Below are 19,361 nucleotides of genomic sequence, written 5' to 3'. Positions count from 1 at the left end.
CTGGGTGAAAAAGTCCATCGACACAGTGCAAGTAGGTCCTCCCCAGACGTCTCTTGAGACAAGAGACCCAGACTCCTGGTGTTTGGAGCAGCAACAGGTACAGATCAATGACTAGCACAGCACCAGCCTACCCACCTGGCCTCCCAGGTCTTCGCCATCTCCATGCACTTGTCAGTTGAGCGAGAGCAGAATATATTTTTTAAATTGCCGGGGTCCAGCCCCAGTGGATCCAGGGTAATTTGAAGGGTGGACGGCATCAGCAATCAGGAAAGAATTGTTTAATTAAGTATTAATTAAAGATATAAAGAGAGATTAGATAAGAACAGTGTAGTAGGAAAATCCAGTGGAGAAAAGGGGCTGAATAACTTGGTTTACGTGGAAAACCAATAAAACTCCAAGACAAGGAGTTTGCACCACCTGCATAGGCCACAGGCATCTTCCTGGTCTCCCGAAGTAGTGGAGACACAAAGTGCCTCCCCGTTCCTATCTTAGAAGGCCCGGCAAAATTAATAGGCTTGGCAAGCCTCCACGCTCCAGATGGGAATTCAGCCAGAAGGTGAGAGAAGGAACGACACAAGGAGACCAGTCTTTCCAGGAACTGATCCGTTTCTTTATTTTTCAGGTCTGCTTATATACTTTTTGTTATACATAGAGATAAACTACAAAGTCACGCAGGGTCAGCAGTCCTGACATTTATCAAAATCAGGTGCTTCATACAAATGTATACAAAGGTCTTAGGGGTTTTACATCATCTTCTGGCCAGGGGCCTGCTAACATTTTATGACCCTTTCTTTCTGATAACGGTCAGTCAACCAGAAAACTTATTTTTCCAGGGGTGATTTTTCTTAAACCAGGCGCCATCCTCCGAAGGCACCAGATAAAAAGTTGCATTCCTACAGGGCAAAGGTGCAGTGGGTTATAATTAAGAAAAGAATTTACTTAGCCTAAGGTTTAACATGATTAATATCAAGGTTAATACTTATTTCTCCTATATGCAGGTTATATTCATTAATGTGTATAAGGGCAGGGGATATGGAGACTTAGCAGTGAATACTGGCTTAACAATGAAAAACCTCCACCAGTATAATTTCTAACCAACCCACTAATACTATACTAATAATTTTATAACTTCTCAAAAGAATCTGTATTTAGAAAGTTTAAAGCATCTCGTGCCTCTCACGGTTGGGAGGCTGTGAACAATCACATGTGGCCGGACAAGCCTGTCAGGCAAGCTAGAGAACCTTCAGAGGAGTTTGTGGATTGAAACACTCTTGTCATACCCAGGGGATTTATTAACTGGAGCTATAAGTTAACCCCTTCTCAGACGGAGGTGGTGGGGAACAGCCCCCCATAATATCAGAAGTGTAAGTGGAAGCATAAAGCAGTAAGGTAGGCAGACTCTGGTTTTGGGGGTAGATGCTCAAGAATCTCCAGGAGGACCCCTGAGGCTCGATCCTGCCTTTGCATATGCCGAGCCTCCTTCCTCATGACCTTTGCCACGGGCGGGATTCCTCACAATGGCTCCTGGCATAAAATATTCTCTTTCATTCAATTTATATTGATTTCCCTGAGTAATTTGACTTTTCAATTCATCTCACTACCACAAATGCAAAAGTATTATCAGCACCATAATCAGAAGTTGGGTATAAAGATCGATGCCAGAATACCAAAAGGATGGTGATCTAGGCAACTTCTCCAACTGCTCTTAATTCAACTTCCCATGGTCTCTGCCCTGCAGAGAGGATGTTTTCATCTCTCCCTTGGATGCTCAAGCTGAAGACCTGTTGGGACAAATGTTGCTTCCACTGTAGGGCAAGAGGAGAGCCAGGGAGAGGGGAAGGGGGGATGAGGTAGACCAAGGATGCAGAGGCAACAGGTGGAGTACGTGAGACAGCGCTGAGGCTGTGGGTCCATCCTTCTGGTGGGTGGGCTATGGGTTCTCCTGTGTGTGGGAGAGGGTGTGGGGCTGGGTGGGAGAGGTTTGGAGGGCATTCTCTTGAATTCGTTTGGGAAAAGCAGTTTAGAAGAATAGCGAAGGGCAGGTGGAGAGGAGGGTTGTGACCCCCAAGTGAACCCTGGAGGGGACAGGGGCTGCACTGTGCCTATAGGTTTTGTGTCCCTAGTTACCTTGCAAGAGAGATGCCATGGTCTTGAAAGTGTTTTCCCAGGGTGTAAGCCTTGTCTGTTGCACTTGTGAAAGCTGATGGCTGTGATTTCCCCACCTGTGGGAGGGACGTGATGCTAGTGAGGGGTTCGAGTTGCCACTGTCTCCCGATATCCCTTGGTTCATGGCAGATGACACCTCTTCCATAATGCTTCTTTGTGCTATGCTGACCCAAGGCAAGAGCCACACCACTCTGTGTACTCAACTGCCTGGGAATTAGGGTAAGCACCTGCATTTTCATGGCCCTCCTGTTTCATGACCAACATGTATAGATGGGTCCTACTTCATTTGCCAAGCCTCCTGACTGTGCTGTCTATGGGCACACGGATTCCCCACCCACTGGACTTGGCACTTGCCTGGGGAGCCCTTGAGGGCTGGCTGGCAGGCACCAGCAAGAGAGAAGCCACACCACAGGGGTTGTGGAAAGACATGGGAAATGTGGCCCAGAGTCCTCATACCTCTGGGGCCAAATGGGGATCAGGTGGGGGCAGTGGAGGCACCCCTTCCAGGAACAAGGAGGCCAGAGGCTCTCCGGACCAAGGGGCACTTTCCCTTCCAGGCCTAGCCAATTCTAAGGCCTCTCATATGGCTTTCCCTTCTCCCTTTCCCTTTTCCACACCAGCTGTGTTCTTGGGGAGTATAAGCCACGTTTCCCAACAAGCAGAAATCTTCCAACAAGCAAAATGTCCCAACACACCTCTAGTGCTTGGGGAAGGAGTTGGATCAACGTTTTCTAACAACAGGAGGACAGAGAACTTGTGGTGGCTGGAAGCAACCTCTTGCTTTGTTGGTTCTCTTGGCTGACACGAGGGCCCAGAATGATGCTCCTCGTTGAGGGCTTGGGTGGCACAGCCCAGGGGCTTGACCAGGCTGGTGTCTCTCCCACTGTTTCTTAGGGAACAGCAAGAAATCTGTAGGTCCACTCTTACAGAAGAGATGCCCAGAGAATGCTCCTATAGAGCCCAGACTGTGCTAAACCAGTTTGGAATGATGATTCCATGGGCCATTCTTCCTTCAGTGAACCTTGGAGAGTGGAGAAATGATTGACGATGCTACGCCCTTCATTGGCAGTAAAAATTCCACTTTCCTCTGACTTGCCTCACTGTTCCCTTCCACTCCCTCACTCCAGCATAGAAGGTCAATGGTGTTGCTTTCCTGAACAATTTTTTGTCCTTGGCTCCGTTATCTCTAATAGACATTTATTCTCAGATAACTTGTGAAGTTACACAAGAAAGTTATAATAGAAAGGTATTCATATTAGCCTTTCCCGATACTGTAGCTTGAAATCACCCCAATGTTCATCATATATGAAGTAGTTTTACGTTAATGTAATGGCTATCATTAGTATCAAATTAAGGTGTGAGAAGCGCAAATACACACAGATATATACATACATGTATATATATATATAACATAATGTTGGCTGATAATAGCTAGATAGAAAACTGTACACACATTCACTTGAACTTGAAGAAAGGACAAACCCTAATTTGCGATAGTTGACATTAGAATTGTTTAAAGTAGTACAGGATGCGGGGGCATTATCTGGTAAGTGTATCAAAGGGGCATGCTTGAATGACAAAAAAAATTTCTCTGTCGTGATTCTGGTAATGATTACACATGGCAATATTCTAATAACCGCCCTTTATTGTTTTGTGTATTTTGTTCTGTGAACACCTTTTAATAATTTCCTTTTAGGATAAAAATTGTGGGTAAGATGTCAGAGAATCCAGTGAAGACAATGACTGGGTTGGAGTATATTATAAATTCTTTATTTAAATTCTATTTCGTTTTGTGTAAAAAAGCCTCACTGCTGTTTGAAATATTTCTGCTGCTGCTAAGTCGCTTCAGTCGTGTTGCGACCCCATAGACGGCAGCCCACCAGGCTCCCCCGTCCCTGGGATTCTCCAGGCAATAACACTGGAGTGGGTTGCCATTTCCTTCTCCAGCGCATGAAAGTGAAAAGTGAAAGTGAAGTCGCTCAGTCGTGTCCGACTCTTAGCGACCCCATGGACTGCGGCCTACCAGGCTCTCCCGTCCATGGGATTTTCCAGGCAAGAGTACTGGAGTGGGTTGCCATTGCCTTCTCCGAGAACTATTTCTATACACACACAAAGATTCTTGTCTGAGTACACAATTTCTTTTGTGGAAGCTACACATAAGACTTATTTAGAGTTTGAAACTGATCTTTAGATATTTTCTAGTAAATGGTGAGACCTGGATCAAGTCCAGAGTGTTTCAGCCTAGAGCACCATTGGGTTGACTTCCGTTCTCCTGACCTTACTTCGTTTGGTGACTAAAGAGGTGTTATAGATACAATGCAAAAGAAAAAAACACTGCCGTGACTCGGATTCGAACCGAGGTTGCTGCGGCCACAACGCAGAGTACTAACCACTATACGATCACGGCGCGCTACCGTGCTGGCAATAAGCTGCGTCTTTGAACTCCTACATTTTAGTATAGTGGTTTCGTTGAACAACCGTCAAGTACTCCTGCGTTTCCGTCACGTCTTCCTTCCGTTATTCTCTTCCCATTCTGATGCAATTTTCATCTCTTTCAGCCCGCGCCTCGAAACAGGTGTCCTGGGAAGTATCTTTGCTTTGACCTTGCCTCTCCTCCTCGTTACATTTCCCGATTTGACCGATCCTTCCCAAAGCCTCCTTCCGACTCACGCCCACCGACCGCAACCTAGCGGAGGGAGGGCAGCGCCAACGGCTCAGGAGGTCAGATAAGGCGGAGAAAAGAACCGAAAGAACCACTGCTGAGCCCAGCCGGCGTCAGCTTCCCTCGGGCCCTCCTCGGCTCAGGCCCGGGGCGTCTCCGGGGCGCTGCATCTGCCTTGGGTGGGGAGCCAGGCGCGACAGGGACGTTTGGCTGGACTTCTGCCTTCGAAATGCCCAACTTCCGGCTTCCCCGCTGGTTCCTCCCGTTTTCATAAGCTTCGGAAGGGGTACTACTGTCCTGCTAAAAGCAGGGAGCTCCCCCTAGAGTGGAAGGCGTGCTTGCTTTCTGCCGGATGAAGTTGTGGGCGAGGTAGGAGACAAACGCGGTTGTCCCAGAGTCTCTGTGGCGCAATCGGTTAACGCGTTCGGCTGTTAACCGAAAGGTCGGTGGTTCGAGCCCACCCAGGGACGCCCCCTCTCCTATTTTAGGACGTAATCTGAGGATTTGCGGTCATTTCTGCTTTGTACATTCTTTCTTGAAAATTTGAAACTAGGACTCCTTTACCCTCCTTGTCACCTATATCTTCTCAACAGGCTAAGCAAAGACATGATTATCGCTGATCTTCACAAAAGAATGTTGGCTCTGGAGGAAAACAGGTAGGTCACTTGGAAACCAGGATCGAAAGAACAGAGTCATTTCATCGTTGCCCTCCGGGTTCCTTTCAACGGTGGGTTCCGTCCATTGTTTGTATTGATATTTATTAACCCCTTTACATACACCTTTAAAATTAATTCCTCTTTATCATGAAGTTCCCTGGTGGTCTAGTGGCTAGGATTCGGCGCTTTCACCGCCGCGGCCCGGGTTCGATTCCCGGTCAGGGAAAGTGTGCTTTTTATTTTATTTTATTTTTTGCTGCTTTGCAGGTGGCACTAGCAGTCAAGAACCCGCCTGCCTACGCAGGAGACATAAGGGACGCGAGTTCCATCGTCGCGAAATTCCTCCGGAGAAGGGCATGGCAACCCACTCTAGAATTCTTGCCTGAAGAATCCCATGGACAGAAGAACCTGGTGGGCCACAGTCCACAGGGGTGCAAAGAGTCGGACATTACTGAAGCAACTTAGCAGGACGAGTTTAAATTAAATATAAAGGCGTTCATTTTTCATAGCTTGGAATGTTGCCATTTTACTCATTTGGAGCTATTATATAAAGACATATTCTTTGTGCCACCTTTACCCACACATTTGATGTTTTTATCAGTTCCTGCAAAGGCGAAGAAAGCAGTGTAGCTCTGCTGTTGTTGTTCACTCACTAAATCATGTCTGACTCTTTGTGACTCCATGGACTGCAGCACGCAAGCCAGGTTCCCTGTCCTTCACTATCTTCAGGAGTTTGCTCAAATTTGTGTCCATTGAATCAGTCATACTATCTAGCCATCTCATCCTCTATTGCCCTCTTCTCCTGTCTTTAATCTTTCCCAGCATCAGGGTCTTTTCCAGTGAGTTGACTCTTCACATTAGGTAACCAAAGGATTGGACCTTCAGCTTTAGCATCTGTTCTTCAAATGAATATTCAGGATTAATTTCCTTTCGGATTGACTGGTTTGGTCCCCTTGAAGTTCAAGGCACTCTCAAGAGTCTTCTCCAACACATAGTTCAAAAGCATCAATTCTTCGGTGCTCAGCCTTCTCTATGGTCCAACTCTCACATCAGTACATGACTACTGGAAAAACCACAGCTTTGACTATGTGGACTTTTATCATCTTTTAGGCTTTTACTTTCGCTTTTCACTTTCATGCACTGGAGAAGGAAATGGCCACCCACTCCAGTGTTCTTGCCTGGAGAATCCCAGGGATGGGGGAGCCTTGTGGGCTGCCGTCTATGGGGTCACACAGAGTCGGACACAACTGAAGTGACTTAGCAGCAGCAGCAGGCTTTTAAATAGTTCAGCTGGAATTTCCATTACCTCCACTAGCTTTGTTCTTGGTGATACTTCCAAGGCCCACTTGACTTCACACTCAAAAATGTCTGGCTCTAGGTGAGTGACCACACCACTGCGGTTATCCTGGTCATTAAGACCTTTTTTGTATAGTGCTTCTGTGTTTTCTTGCCACCTCTTCTTATTGTCTTTTGCTTCTTCTGTTAGATCCTTACTGTTTCTGTCCTTTATCATGCCCATCCTTGCAAGAAATATTCCCTTGATCTCTCCATTTTTCTTGAAGAGATCTCCAGTCTTTTCCATTCTATTTTTTTCTTCTAGTTCTTTGCATTGTTCACTTAAAAAGGCTTTCTTATCTCTCCTTGCTATTATCTGGAACTCTGCATTCAGATGGGTATATCTTTCCCTTTCTCCTTTGCCTTTTACTTCTCTTCTTTCCTCAGCTATCTGTAAAGCCTCCTCAGACAACCATTTTGCCTTTTTGCATTTCTTTTTCTTTGAGATTCTCCTTTCTATAGGAGGCAGTTTTGGTCGCTGCCTCCTATACAATGTGACAAACTCCTATCCATAGTTTTTCAGGCACTCTGTCTATCAGATCTAACCCCTTGAATCTATTTGTCACCTCCACTGTGTAATCATAAGGGATTTGAAGTGGTTTTCCCTATTTTCATCAAGTTAAGCCTGAATTTTGCAGGAAGGAGCTGATGATCTAAGCCACAGTCAGCTCTGTGTCTTTTTTATGCTGATTGTATATTGCTCTTCCATCTTCAGCTGCAAAGAGTATGGTGTGAAGTCGCTCAGTCGTGTCCGACTCTTTGCGACCCCATGGACTGTAGCCTACCAGGCTCCTCCCTCCATGGGATTCTCCAGGCAAGAGTACTGGAGTGGGTTGCCATTTCCTTCTCCAGGGGATCTTCCCAACCCAGGGATCGAACCCAGGTCTTCCGCACTCCAGGCAGATGCTTTAACCTCTGAGCCACCAGGGAAGCAAGTCAATCTAACTTCAGAATTGACCATTTGGCCATGTCCTTGAGTAGGGTCATCTCTTGTGTTCTTGGAAAAGGGTCTTTGCTATGACCAGTGTGTTCTCTTGATATAACTGTTAGCCTTTGCTCTGCTTTTTTAGTTTATTAAGGAACCTCCAATCTGTTCTCCTAAGTAGCTATACCAATTTACATTCCTACCAAGAATGTAGGAGGGGACCCACTCCACTTATTATCACTCACTTCTAACCAAGGGTATCACTACAACAATACTAAACACAGTAGAACAATGGCACCATACAAAGATGACTAGGAACTTCAGCATACTGAAAAGTTATGGATTTCTAGTATCATATCACTTTCTTGTGCCCACATATACAAATTAAAAAACATTTCCTCCTGCCCACATATTAATCAGGCATTTATTTTTTCAGTAAAAACAAAGCAAGACTTAAACTACCTTGGAAGCCTCAGTTTTCTGTCCCACTTGCCTCACCATTCCTCTGCTTCTTCTCATTAGATTTTCATTTATTTGTGCCATCCTGCAGCATTTCCTTCTTCAAACCCCGGGCCCCCTCTCTCAGCAACAGAGGTAAATGGAGAATTGTATTATTGTTGACATTACAGACTTGTTCCCTGGATAGAAATAACTCAAAGAAGAACATTTTTTTGTCCATCCCAGGATTTTTTTTTGTTTGTTTTTAAAAAAGAGCTTAGAAAAGTAACACTTAAATATTTGCTTTTCTGACAAAGAGAAATTTGAAGTAACACTGCTGGCATCTGGTTATTAAGCTAAATGGAAGCTTTTACATTCACCATGGTGCTGAGGAGAAATGACAGTCAAAACTGGTTGGAAGGAGGCTTCTGAGTCCATAAGACATGTCACCTCTCCATTTATAGTTGGAATATGCAGAAACTTTTATTCTGAAGGAGGTAAGGAGCAAGTTATGGGAGGGCAGTTGACTCAGTCTGGCCTTGAAATCATTTAACTAAAGGTGTTCCTGTGAGCCCCCAAATTGTTCTGTGACATGACTTCCTCAGTCATGTCTCCAATGTCTGAAACCTGCTGAGACCTCCAGAGCTAGAGTGGTTTGAAAGAGCAAAGGATGAAAGAAACACTAGCCTAGGTTCTCATAAAGCACATTCCAGAGTGTGGTATGAAGACCTCCAGTCCCTTGGTCTATCAACTAAGTGGGTTTGGAGCATGAACCTAATTGGAATCAAAGCTTCCTATTGAGTCTTTTCAGGTAGATTCCCTACATGGTTGACTTTTGCTGTCATTTCAGCAGTGATCTCATCCTATTTGCCCTTACCATTTAAATCAAATAACAAAAAGCCCTAAATAGTAGAGTGTTGGTGGACATAAAAGAAATATTTTCATCCAAAGCTCTGGGAATTAAAGGTAAAATTTGCCCTCAAAGTAATTTTCTTATGTTGGCAGAATTTAGTTCTTTGTAACTGTGTATCCTTGGAAGGCTGATTGGTGTGCTCCAAACCTGTTTCCAGCTCTTGCTTAGTTCAATGAGCTTAGATCTATCTCCAGGGTTTCTTTGGGATCCAAGATGTCTTTATATTTCTTGTATTTTCAAACAAAACCTTCTGAAAAGAGTACATCAGTGTCTTTCCAAAAAAGAGATGATTCTACCCAGTTTTTGAATGAACATTTTTCACATTGAGGCAACCGGTCCACTGTAGCTCCCCACCCTCTCCTGAATTCAGTGCTCCAATTTCAGACTATGTGATGTCCAAAATTCAATTGCACCATATACCAGGAGCAATATCTCCAGAAAGAATTAAGACAGTGCTTCAGTGGAAGGAGAACATAGGCTTCTGCTTGGGGCCTGTATTGCCTTTCCCTGGAAGCAAGGACCCAGGATTTTCACATCTGGATTAGCAACCCACATCTCAGTCAGGAGTCAGAATCTCAAATCTCCTGATTTGAAAACAAAATACCAGTTGAAAGTTTTCACCCCTTGAATCTGAGAGCTCCTGGATGTTGCCTGCGGGAGTTAGAGCACATGCACAGATCAGAGGCGTGAGAGAGCTCTGTGTAAGTCAAGATCAGTGGGACTCCTCCCATCCACCACCCATTATTCCCCTTCATTTCATTGCTCTGCCAGCTCATTTCTCTTAAGCTTCAGTGTTTCTTTCTTGCTTTCCCTCAGAAATGGGAGATCCCTCTGGCTCTTGTCACTTTCCTTTGTTCTGTTTCATCAGATTTCAAGTCTAATAGTCTAACCAGGTCTTCATGTTTTAAACAGTGCCATAGCCAAGCCTGAAGGTCTCAGGGCATTTGGCTGTTTTAAAATGGTAAATCTCTTATCCAAGTCAGCTCTTGATTACATGCTTGAATTGAACAAAAGACCAGCCATGAGGCCAAGTGTGAACTATTCACATCACTGGGCTACCACCTAGCGGAGGACCAAGGTCCAGGAAACACAGACTGTCATGGTGACTATACTTCTTTTGACTTTAGGTTCTTTATCCCCTTAGTTGGTTCTTGTTGCCCTAATGGCCTGGGAGCAAGTGACGAGAATGAAGACAGAAAACGAAATCTGGTGCAATGGGTCAGGGGACCTGCAGCCTCTATTGGGCTGACGTGCAGAGTCCACTCTGAGTCCAGCTTTTAGTCCTAATTGCAGACTACAAGACTTTCTCAGATCTTATCTTTCTCAAGACACATGCTGTGTTAATCATGTACACCTAAATGTCATGGACTACACCGACATAGTCCAGATCTCCTTGTGTTTACCCCAGGCCGTTCCCTTCTGGACTAGTCTTTGGAACAACTAGCAAGTGCATAGGCAGCGTTCTGGAGAAGGAAATGGCAACCCACTCCAGTGTTCTTGCCTAGAGAATCCTGTGGACGGAGGAGCCTGGTGGGCTGCCGTCTGTGGGGTCACACAGAGTCAGACACAGCTGAAGCAACTTAGCAGCAGCAGCAGCAGCACCAGCAGCACCAGCAGCAGGCAGCGTTCATGCCTGATGCCAACCCAGTGTTCCAAGGTCCATGCTTTCATGATCCCAGACATACTCCCTTCTGGGTCTGGCCTTGGGGGTTGTAACAAGGAGATTATTCTTAAGAAAAACATGAAAGATAATTATTAACATGATTTCTTAATATATGCTGTTTTTCCAGATGATCAACCCTGGAATTTCTTTGGAAGGAATGATGCTAAAGCTGAAGCTCCAGTACTTTGGCCACCTCATGCGAAGAGTTGACTCATTGGAAAAGACTGATGCTGGGAGGGATTGAGGGCAGGAGGAGAAGAGGACGACCGAGGATGAGATGGCTGGATGGCATCACGGACTCGATGGATGTGAGTCTGAGTGAACTCTGGGAGATGGTGATGGACAGGGAGGCCTAGCATGCTGCGATTCATGGGGTCGCAAAGAGTCGGACACGACTGAGCGACTGAACTGAACTGATTTCTGTGGAATTTCTCAAGGCTGTGAAAGTATATTATTAGGAATTACCACTACAGGTTCTTCTTATAGGAAAGTATCTCAGATGGAAAGCAGGTAGAAACTGCTTTTGTGAAAGACTTTCATGTCTCCTTTTTTTTTCAACGTCTATGGAAGGGCAAGAAAAAACCCCATCAAGTGTGTCTCTGGATTCCTCTGGAATCCTGGCTGTAGAAGCTTGGTCACTAACCTATGTTGGAGAGAAGCACAGTTGAATATGAACCACAAATCAAGATACCTCAGACTGGGGCCAGGACCATTCAAGACCAGGACAGGACAGGGCCAAGCACCGTTATTTCTTGGGTTGTTAAAGCGTGGGTTCAGTAAGTAAGTGTTAAGTAATCTAAATATATGAAAATCCTTGAGCAGTTTCAGGGTGGTTTTAGAGTAGAACAATGTTGCATACTGCCAGATTCTTAAAAAAGACATTCCCAAAATATTTTTAAAACATTTAATGAGATTATCTTAAAAAAAAAAAAAAAGAATAAGCACCATTATTACAAGGTAGCCATCTACCTGACAACAGTGATTCAGACAACTCTGGAAACTCTTGAGAATTATCCCCTACTTTTGAGGAGATAATTTGCCACTTGCTCCCTTCATCCTTCCACCACAGGAAAGATTCTTCACTTTTTTGTGGCATCAGAAGCATTTACAACGTTGGTAGGAATTCAAATGGTGCATCCACTATGGAAAAAGTGTAGAGATTCCTTTAAAAATTAATAATAAAACAGCCATATGATCCAGCTATTCCACTTCTGGGCCTTTACCTAGAAAATACAAAATCACTAATTGGAATAAATATATACACCCATATGTACATCACAGCATGATTTACAATAATCAAAATATAGAAACAACCCAAGTGTCTATCAACAGATGAATGGATAAAGAAGATGTGGCATACATACACAATGCAGTACTACTTGGCCTTAAAAACAACAAAATCTGCCATTTGCTATAACGTGGATGGACTTGAGGGTACTATGCTAAGTGAAATAAGCAAATAAATACAAATACTATGTGATTTCACTCACATATGGAATTTTTTAAATGTTTTAATGAATGAACAAACCAAATCATACAAAAACAAGCACATAGGTACAGAGAACAGAGTAATGGTTACCAGAGGGGAAGGAGGAGGAGTGGGAGGGAAGTGAGTAAAGTAATCTGTTATAAACATAAAGTATTCTAGCAGGACGCAGAGAGCCAGGCTAGAAGCGAGGAGGCAGCGGCACTTTCTTGTCTCTCCCAAGGTGAGTGGTTCCAGCACTCAGTTGAACCCAAGACCACACAGCCCACTAGAGTAACTAAGCAGAGTCCACAGGGCAGCAGGGCTGAGGGGATACTAGCCTAGTCCTATTCCTTCTAAAAGCTCTAGGCCTGCCTGGCCTACACTATCAGAAGAGCAGGATAAATTTTCACCTGAAGCTTCTTATAGCCTATGGAGAACAGGGCGAAAGGACAAAATCTTCCCCTGGCCTTGGAGAACAGGTCCTGCAAAAGCTGGTTTTGAGGGATGTGCCAAAGGAAGGGAGCAACAGTGGCCCAAAGAGTGATCTTGAGACGTCTGCAAGTTACTTTCAAATGGTGGAGTAAATCATGTATATGGAGAGGGAGCGAGAAAGCAAATGTAGGAAAATGTTAACTGTACACTTAGGTAAAGAATGAAAGTGAGAGGGTTGCTGCTGCTGCTGCTGCTGCTAAGTCGCTTCAGTCGTGTCCAACTCTGTGCAACCCCATAGATGGCAGCCCACTAGGCTCCCCTGTCCCTGGGATTCTCCAGGCAAGAACACTGGAGTGGGTTGCCATTTCTTTCTCCAATGTATGAAAGTGAAAAGTAAAAGTGAAGTCGCTTAGTTGTGTCCGACTCTTAGCGACCCCATGGACTGCAGCCTACCAGGCTCCTCCATCCATGGGATTTTCCAGGCAAGAGTACTGGAGTGGGGTGCCATTGCCTTCTCCAAAGTGAGAGGGTTAGCAGTGTCCAACTCTTTGCAACCCCATGGACTGTAGCCTGCCAGTCTCCTCTGCCCATAGAATTCTCCAGGCAAGAATACTAGATTGGGTAGTCATTCCCTTCTCCAGGGGAACTTCCCAACCCAGGGATCAAATCTAGGTCTCCCACATTGCAGGCAGATTCTTTACTGTCTGAGGCACTGCGGAAGTGAAGAATATATACTATTAGTATACTTGTAAAATTTTATAGGTTTCAAAATTGTTTTTCTTTTTCTTTTTAAAGGAGTAATTGATGCTCAGTAATTCTTTTTAAAGGAGTAATTGGTGCTCAGGTCCCAAGTTCTCTTAAGATGGACACTCAAAGTGAGATTCTGGGTTCCTGAGATGAAGGGAGGAGTGGAGGTGAAGGGCTGTCCAGACTGCTCCTCACATTTCCCCCCACCACTCTGGGAGATGCCCTGGACCTGTGGCCCGATCTCACTGACCTAAGGATTCAATGCAGAAATTTTACTGCATGGGGACACTGGGGTGCATCACACTTGTGGAAAATGAAAGTGTTAGTGGCGGACTGTAGCAGGCCAGGCCCTTCTGTCCTTGAAATTTTTCAGGTTGCCATTCCCGGCTCGAGGATATCTCCCCGACCTAGGGATAGGAACTCAGGTCTCCCGCATTGCCGGTAGATTCTTTACGGTCTGAGCCACAGGGAGCAAGTGAAAACTCTGTACGGGGAGATGAAAGCAAAAGACTCCACTTTCCCTGACCGGGAATCGAACCCGGGCCGCGGCGGTGAAAGCGCCGAATCCTAGCCACTAGACCACCAGGGAACTACGTGCTAAGGTCCTCGTAAGTGAGAACAGGAAACCGGAAAACAGTGTGTGGCGTCTCTCGCCCTCCTATCTGAGTCCCGCACCCTCCTCCAAGGAACTGTACTCAAAGAACGTTCCTTCCCTGCTTTCTCCAAATGAGGAGCTCCACACCAAAGGCCGAGCGCTCTGCGTGACAGTGGACGCGCCCGGAGGTCCACCTGATCCTCACGTCCCCACGACTTGCGCAGTCCCGGCGCACCTCACAACTGCCCTGGAGACGCGCCCTTTCCCGGCGAGCGCGCGTGGAGAGCAGGTCGCCGGGGCGGGGGCGGGAGAGGCGGGAGGGCAGCCCCGCGGGTGAGACCTCGGGATCCCCAGCGACACAAAAGACTCCAGGCGGGTGCAGGAACCGGGAGGGCCGGATGCAAAACGCTTGCGAACAAGGCTCCGCACCCAGACCTGGATTCCGTCCGGTCTTCCCCCACGATCTGCTGCCCTGCGGTTCTCCCGCCTTGGATGACGCCATCTCCAGCTCCCTGGGCTCAGGCCTCCAGTTGTCCCTGACGCCGCGCTTTCCTCAGACCCACATCCAATTAGTCAGGACTTGGCGTTTGCCTCTCGGTCCCACACAGTCCCAGTCCCTCCTTTTCGCGACTCTGGACTTGGGCAAACGACTCTCCCGAGAAAGGTGGTCCGTCTCCCCGCCCCCCGCCCCCTCTGTCGGGGAAAGAACCACCCGCCTCGTCCCGTCTACATGGAAAGGCAGCGCGCTGGACCGGACCGAAAGACCGCTAATCCGCTCCTCTGGCTGGACGTGAGAGGTAAGAACTAGGACCTGGATGGGAGGAAAGCAGGGGAATTTCATGTAAAGTCCTGATCTAAAGCAATTTTCAAGTCCGCCTCTGTGGGGACTCAGACTCCAGCGCTGGTGAGGGTGCTGCCTTGCAGTCGCACCCTCGACCGCACTCGGAGTCCACGCGGAACCAGGCGGAGCCCCGTAGCTTGCGGGCCGGTGCGCAAGCGGCCGCGCCTCCCTCGGGGTCGGAGCCCGGTGAACCTCACGCTGGAAGGAAATGGCTGTGACCGCCGCACTAAGAAAAGAAGAAAAACCACTGCAGGAGAAAACGCACCTACATCCCCAAGCTTGTTACCTTTTACTTCTAAAGGTAACCAGAGGCAGACAGACACACAGACAACACTGCATTAAGTTTTTCAGCAAAAAGAAACTGCCTGCTGTGAGGTGAACACGGAAATCCCTCCAGACGCCAGCTTTCTGGGAAAATTGCCTTGACCTCTGCCGTCCTAGGTTAAAATTCTTACTTCATGACCTGTTGAACTGGAAAATTATAAAAGGCGTTTCAGGCATTGTAAAAGGTAAAACAAAACTGTTTCTCAAGAAGAATCTCAAGTACAATAAGCGAGGAATGAACGACCTTGAGATCTTTGTGGACCGAGCCTGGCTCCCCCGCGGCTTTATGCGGGGCCTGGTCTGCAAGCGAATTCAATGCAGGCAGGGAAGAAAGTCTCGGCCTGCGTTGGTACTCGCTATTTTCAAACAGACTAAAGACCTGAGCCTTCAGCCTTTGCTGCTCTTCATGCGAAACGTGAAAGCGTGGTGAAAGTCTTGGATTTGAACTATATTGGGCAACTAGAATAAGCCATAGCAGCAGTAACCTGAGGAACCCCGTTTGCCGCGGACCTCGGGGGAGAAGCGCTGCGGCGAAAGGGCTGCAAGGCAAGAGCGCGCGGAGCTTGGGAGCAGAGGGGAGGGCCGGGCCTCGCGTTCCCGGGTGAATTCGAAACACCGCTCATTTCCGAGAGCCAAGAGCGCTGACCGACCACCTGTGCCGTCTGCAGCCGGGGAGGGGCGGCGTCTACACTGAAGGGCGTCCAGGTTGCTTGCGGCTCAGATGCGCCCATCACTCCCAGCTCCTGCGGCTTCTGGAAGATGGGGATTCAATGGAGCGATCCCTGGTCTCTGGCGCTAGGCTGAAGAACTGGAGACTCAGTTGGAGGTGGGGGCCCCAGGGACCTCGCTTCGCGGGAGGCGAGAAACCCTAACCTTAAGGAAGGCCTCTCGGGAACTGCAGTCTACGTGCTTGGGAGATCGAAGGTGCTCCCAGGATCCTTTTTCTTCAAAAATTTTTGGTGGGCCAGTCTTGGCGACAAGTTCATTTCTTGGAGCTGTCATTAGGCGTTGGTACCCACGGGGTTTCCGTAGTGTAGTTGTTATCACGTTCGCCTAACACCCGAAAGGTCCCCCGGGCGAAAACAGGTTCCTTTTTTTTTTTTCTCCCTGAAACTTTCCCCCTGAACTCCTGTTTTTTCAAAAACGGGGGCAAATGGGGTGGGTTATGGCAAAATGTGTAGCTGCGTTTATCTCCCCCCAAACCCAGAAGTTCTACTACCGTAAGCCAACTCAGCACTAGGAACCAGGCCTCCTTTCTTTGCTCTGAGTAAGCTCTTTAGAGGCCAGGCCACAGACATTCCAAGGAGGACACAGGAGAAGGCTTGCCTTCAGGTTATCTTTCCATCTGAAAATCCCCACACCTTTTCTTCAGGGGCCTAAATCTCCTCTACACATTGACAGGGATCATGTCTCAGAAAACCAAGAAATGCATCCCTGTGAAGCAAACTTGGCTTTCCCTCACCCCAGCACACTTGTGAAACAATTTGATTTTCACGACAGAAAAATAGAGAACGAATTCAACTCTGCATGGGGCTCAAACCAAAGACACAAAGATGAAGAATTTCATGCTCCACAAATTGAAATGGTTGGGGGGGAAAGGAGCCGGTACACATGCTTTTAACCAGGAGAGGTGCCCCGCAGTCAGGTCAGGAAACAGGAAATAGATGAATCTGCTCATCACCCACTGAGAACCAAGTCTGCCCCTGATTCAAAAGGCAACTGAGGTTCGAAAGAGACCATCACATTGGCTCCCCCAGCACACAGCGCTAAAGCTAGAGTAGGATGGAATCCATCTTGTGGCCTGGCCTCTGAGCCCAAAGCCTCACTCAGGAGGGAGAGGGTGGTGAAGGGTGATGAGCAGTGAGGCAAAGGCTGGGAGCCTTGCACAGCTGCATTCAGCCCTGGGCTCTGAGAATCACCTTTTTTTCTGCTCTCTGTATCTCTGAAATCTAATCTTTTCTGGGGTAGACCGCCTGCTGTTGTTGTTCAGTTGCCCAGTTGTGTCCATCTCTTTGAGATTCTGTGGGCTGCAGCATGCCAGGCCTCCCAATCCCTCACCATCTTCTGGAGTTTGCCCAAGTTCATGTTTATTGCATTGGTGATGCCATCCTATGATTTCATGCTCTGATGCCCTCTTCTTCTACCCTCAATCTTTCCCAGCACCAGGGACTTTTCCAATGAGTCTGCTGTTCGCATCAGAGGACCAAAATACCGGAGCTTCAGCTTCAGCATCAGTCCTTCCAATGAGTATTCAGGGTTGATTTCCCTGAAGATTGGCTGGTTTGATCTCTTTGTTGTCCCGGGGACTCTCAGGATTCTTCTCCAGCACCACAGTTTGAAGGCATCAATTCTTTGGGATTCTGCCTTCTCTACGGTCCAGCTCTCACAACCATACATGACCATGGGGAAGACCATAGCCTTGACTATACGGATCTTTGTCTGCAGTAATGTCTATGCTTTTCAACACACTGTCTAGGTTTGTCACAGTTTTCCTGCCAAGAAGCAACCATCTTCTGATTCCATGATTTTGGGCTGTTTTTGTGGTGCAATCTGTTAACTTGTTTGGCTGTTAACTGAAAGGTTCGTGGTTCGAGTTCACCCAGCGATGCATCTTTCCTGCTATAGACTGCAGCTCTACTTTTCCCCTTCATGAATCACTCACTGTCTTGTGGGGGTGAAGGGGCTTGCCATAACTCAATGAAGCTATGAGCCATGCTATGCAGGGCCACCCAAGATGGACTGGTTATAGCAGAGAGTTCTGACAAAACATGATTCATTGGAGGAGGGAATGGCAAACCATCCCAGTATACTTGCTGTGAGAACCTCATGAACTAAGTAAAAGACTGCCACTTCACTTAAGTTTGGAGTTTTATCTTGTTCCTTCATTTGGAGCATGACCTCATTTTGCTAATGCACTGTTTTTATTTCTCCATATCTGGTAGGGTAGTTATGTATCCTGGCCTTAGAGAAGTGGCCATTTGTACGGGACTTCCTGTGGATCCCAGCAGCCTGCTACCCTCTCATCACCAGAACGATATGCTCTAGGGGTGCCCTGTATGTGGGCTGCATGGGTCCTTTTGTTGTGGCTGGCTGACCACAGTGCATGGTCTGGCAGGATTAGCTGGCTCCAATCTCTTTGATTGCTAGGCCCTGCCTTGTTTGGAATCTCCAGCCACTGGTTAGCATGGCAGGGTCAAGAGGCAGCTGGCTGTGGAACCCCTGGGTGCTAGGGCTAGTACTGGCACACTGGTGGGCAAAGCCAGGTCCTGAGGTCTGGTCTGGCTGGAGGGCCCAGGAGTCCCCAAGCTGGTGTCTAACTGCTGGTAGATGGGGCTAGTTCCGGACAAAGGTAACTCTGAGGGGTCCAGACACTTCAATTGGCTGGCTAATGGGTTGGGCCAGAGTCTAGTCAGTCCCAGGGCTGGTGAAAAAATAGGACAGTTTAAGAAAAGTAATAACCTTGGATTGTTGTTACTTGGATAGTTATAAACTCTGGGTTTATAACATATGCAAAGTTAAATGCAACAAAACAAATAAAGGCAGGAAGGGGAGAAATGTGAACTGGTGTGACTTCTCTTGAAGGTGGACTGTGGTAAGTTGCAGATGTATGGCATAAAGCCTAAAGCAATTGCTGAAATAACAGGTTATAGCTAACAAGTCAACAAAGGCAAGACAATTATATACATGGACTTATATACAAAACCATGTATAATCTATGATAGAGCATTTGCTCTTCTGGCATTCTGTCCTATGGATATGTGTATAAGAAAGATGACTGCAGCATTATCTGTAATGATACAAACATGCATGCGTGCTAAGTGGCTTTAGTCGAGTCTGACTCTTTGCAAGCCTAGCCTCCTCTGTCCATGGGATTTTCTAGGCAAGAATACTGGAATGGGTTGCCTTGCCCTCTGAGCTGAACTGCCGGTGGGCTCACAGGTGGCTCTGGGTTTGCTCCGCCTTCATTCTACCAAGTTCGCCCCTGGGCAGGAATTTGTAGATGTGGCCCTTCTGGGTGCAGAAGAATCTCTCTGGAAAAAGATCAGATAAAAAGAGGAAACATGAAAAGGAGCTAGAGCAGGCAAACGCAAGAATAAGACAACAATACCTCCCAGGAAGCCTGTGAGGAGGCTTGGGCCAGATCCTGAGAGAGAAAAATTGTTTTTATTAAGTAGCAGAGTGGGGATGGAGAATCA

General features: G+C 46.9%; 4 non-coding genes across 4 annotated transcripts; 2 read left to right on the top strand and 2 right to left on the bottom strand.

Annotated features, from left to right (window-relative positions):
• Window positions 1–4,501: 4,501 nt before the first annotated feature.
• Window positions 4,502–4,573, bottom strand: TRNAH-GUG (transfer RNA histidin (anticodon GUG)). Its single transcript has one exon. It is a non-coding gene; the product is annotated as a tRNA-His (tRNA).
• Window positions 4,574–5,224: 651 nt separating this feature from the next.
• On the top strand, window positions 5,225–5,298 carry TRNAN-GUU (transfer RNA asparagine (anticodon GUU)). The gene has a single exon. It is a non-coding gene; the product is annotated as a tRNA-Asn (tRNA).
• A 340-nt stretch (window positions 5,299–5,638) lies between these two features.
• Window positions 5,639–5,710, top strand: TRNAE-UUC (transfer RNA glutamic acid (anticodon UUC)). Its single transcript has one exon. It is a non-coding gene; the product is annotated as a tRNA-Glu (tRNA).
• Window positions 5,711–13,922: 8,212 nt separating this feature from the next.
• Window positions 13,923–13,994, bottom strand: TRNAE-UUC (transfer RNA glutamic acid (anticodon UUC)). Its single transcript has one exon. It is a non-coding gene; the product is annotated as a tRNA-Glu (tRNA).
• Between the last annotated feature and the right edge of the window lie 5,367 nt (window positions 13,995–19,361).

Source organism: Budorcas taxicolor, chromosome 3 (genome assembly GCF_023091745.1).
Source record: "Budorcas taxicolor isolate Tak-1 chromosome 3, Takin1.1, whole genome shotgun sequence".
Classification (NCBI taxonomy): Eukaryota; Metazoa; Chordata; class Mammalia; order Artiodactyla; family Bovidae; genus Budorcas; species Budorcas taxicolor.
The sequence above is the reverse complement of the archived record's forward strand: the minus strand, read 5'-3'. Positions and strand labels throughout refer to the sequence as shown.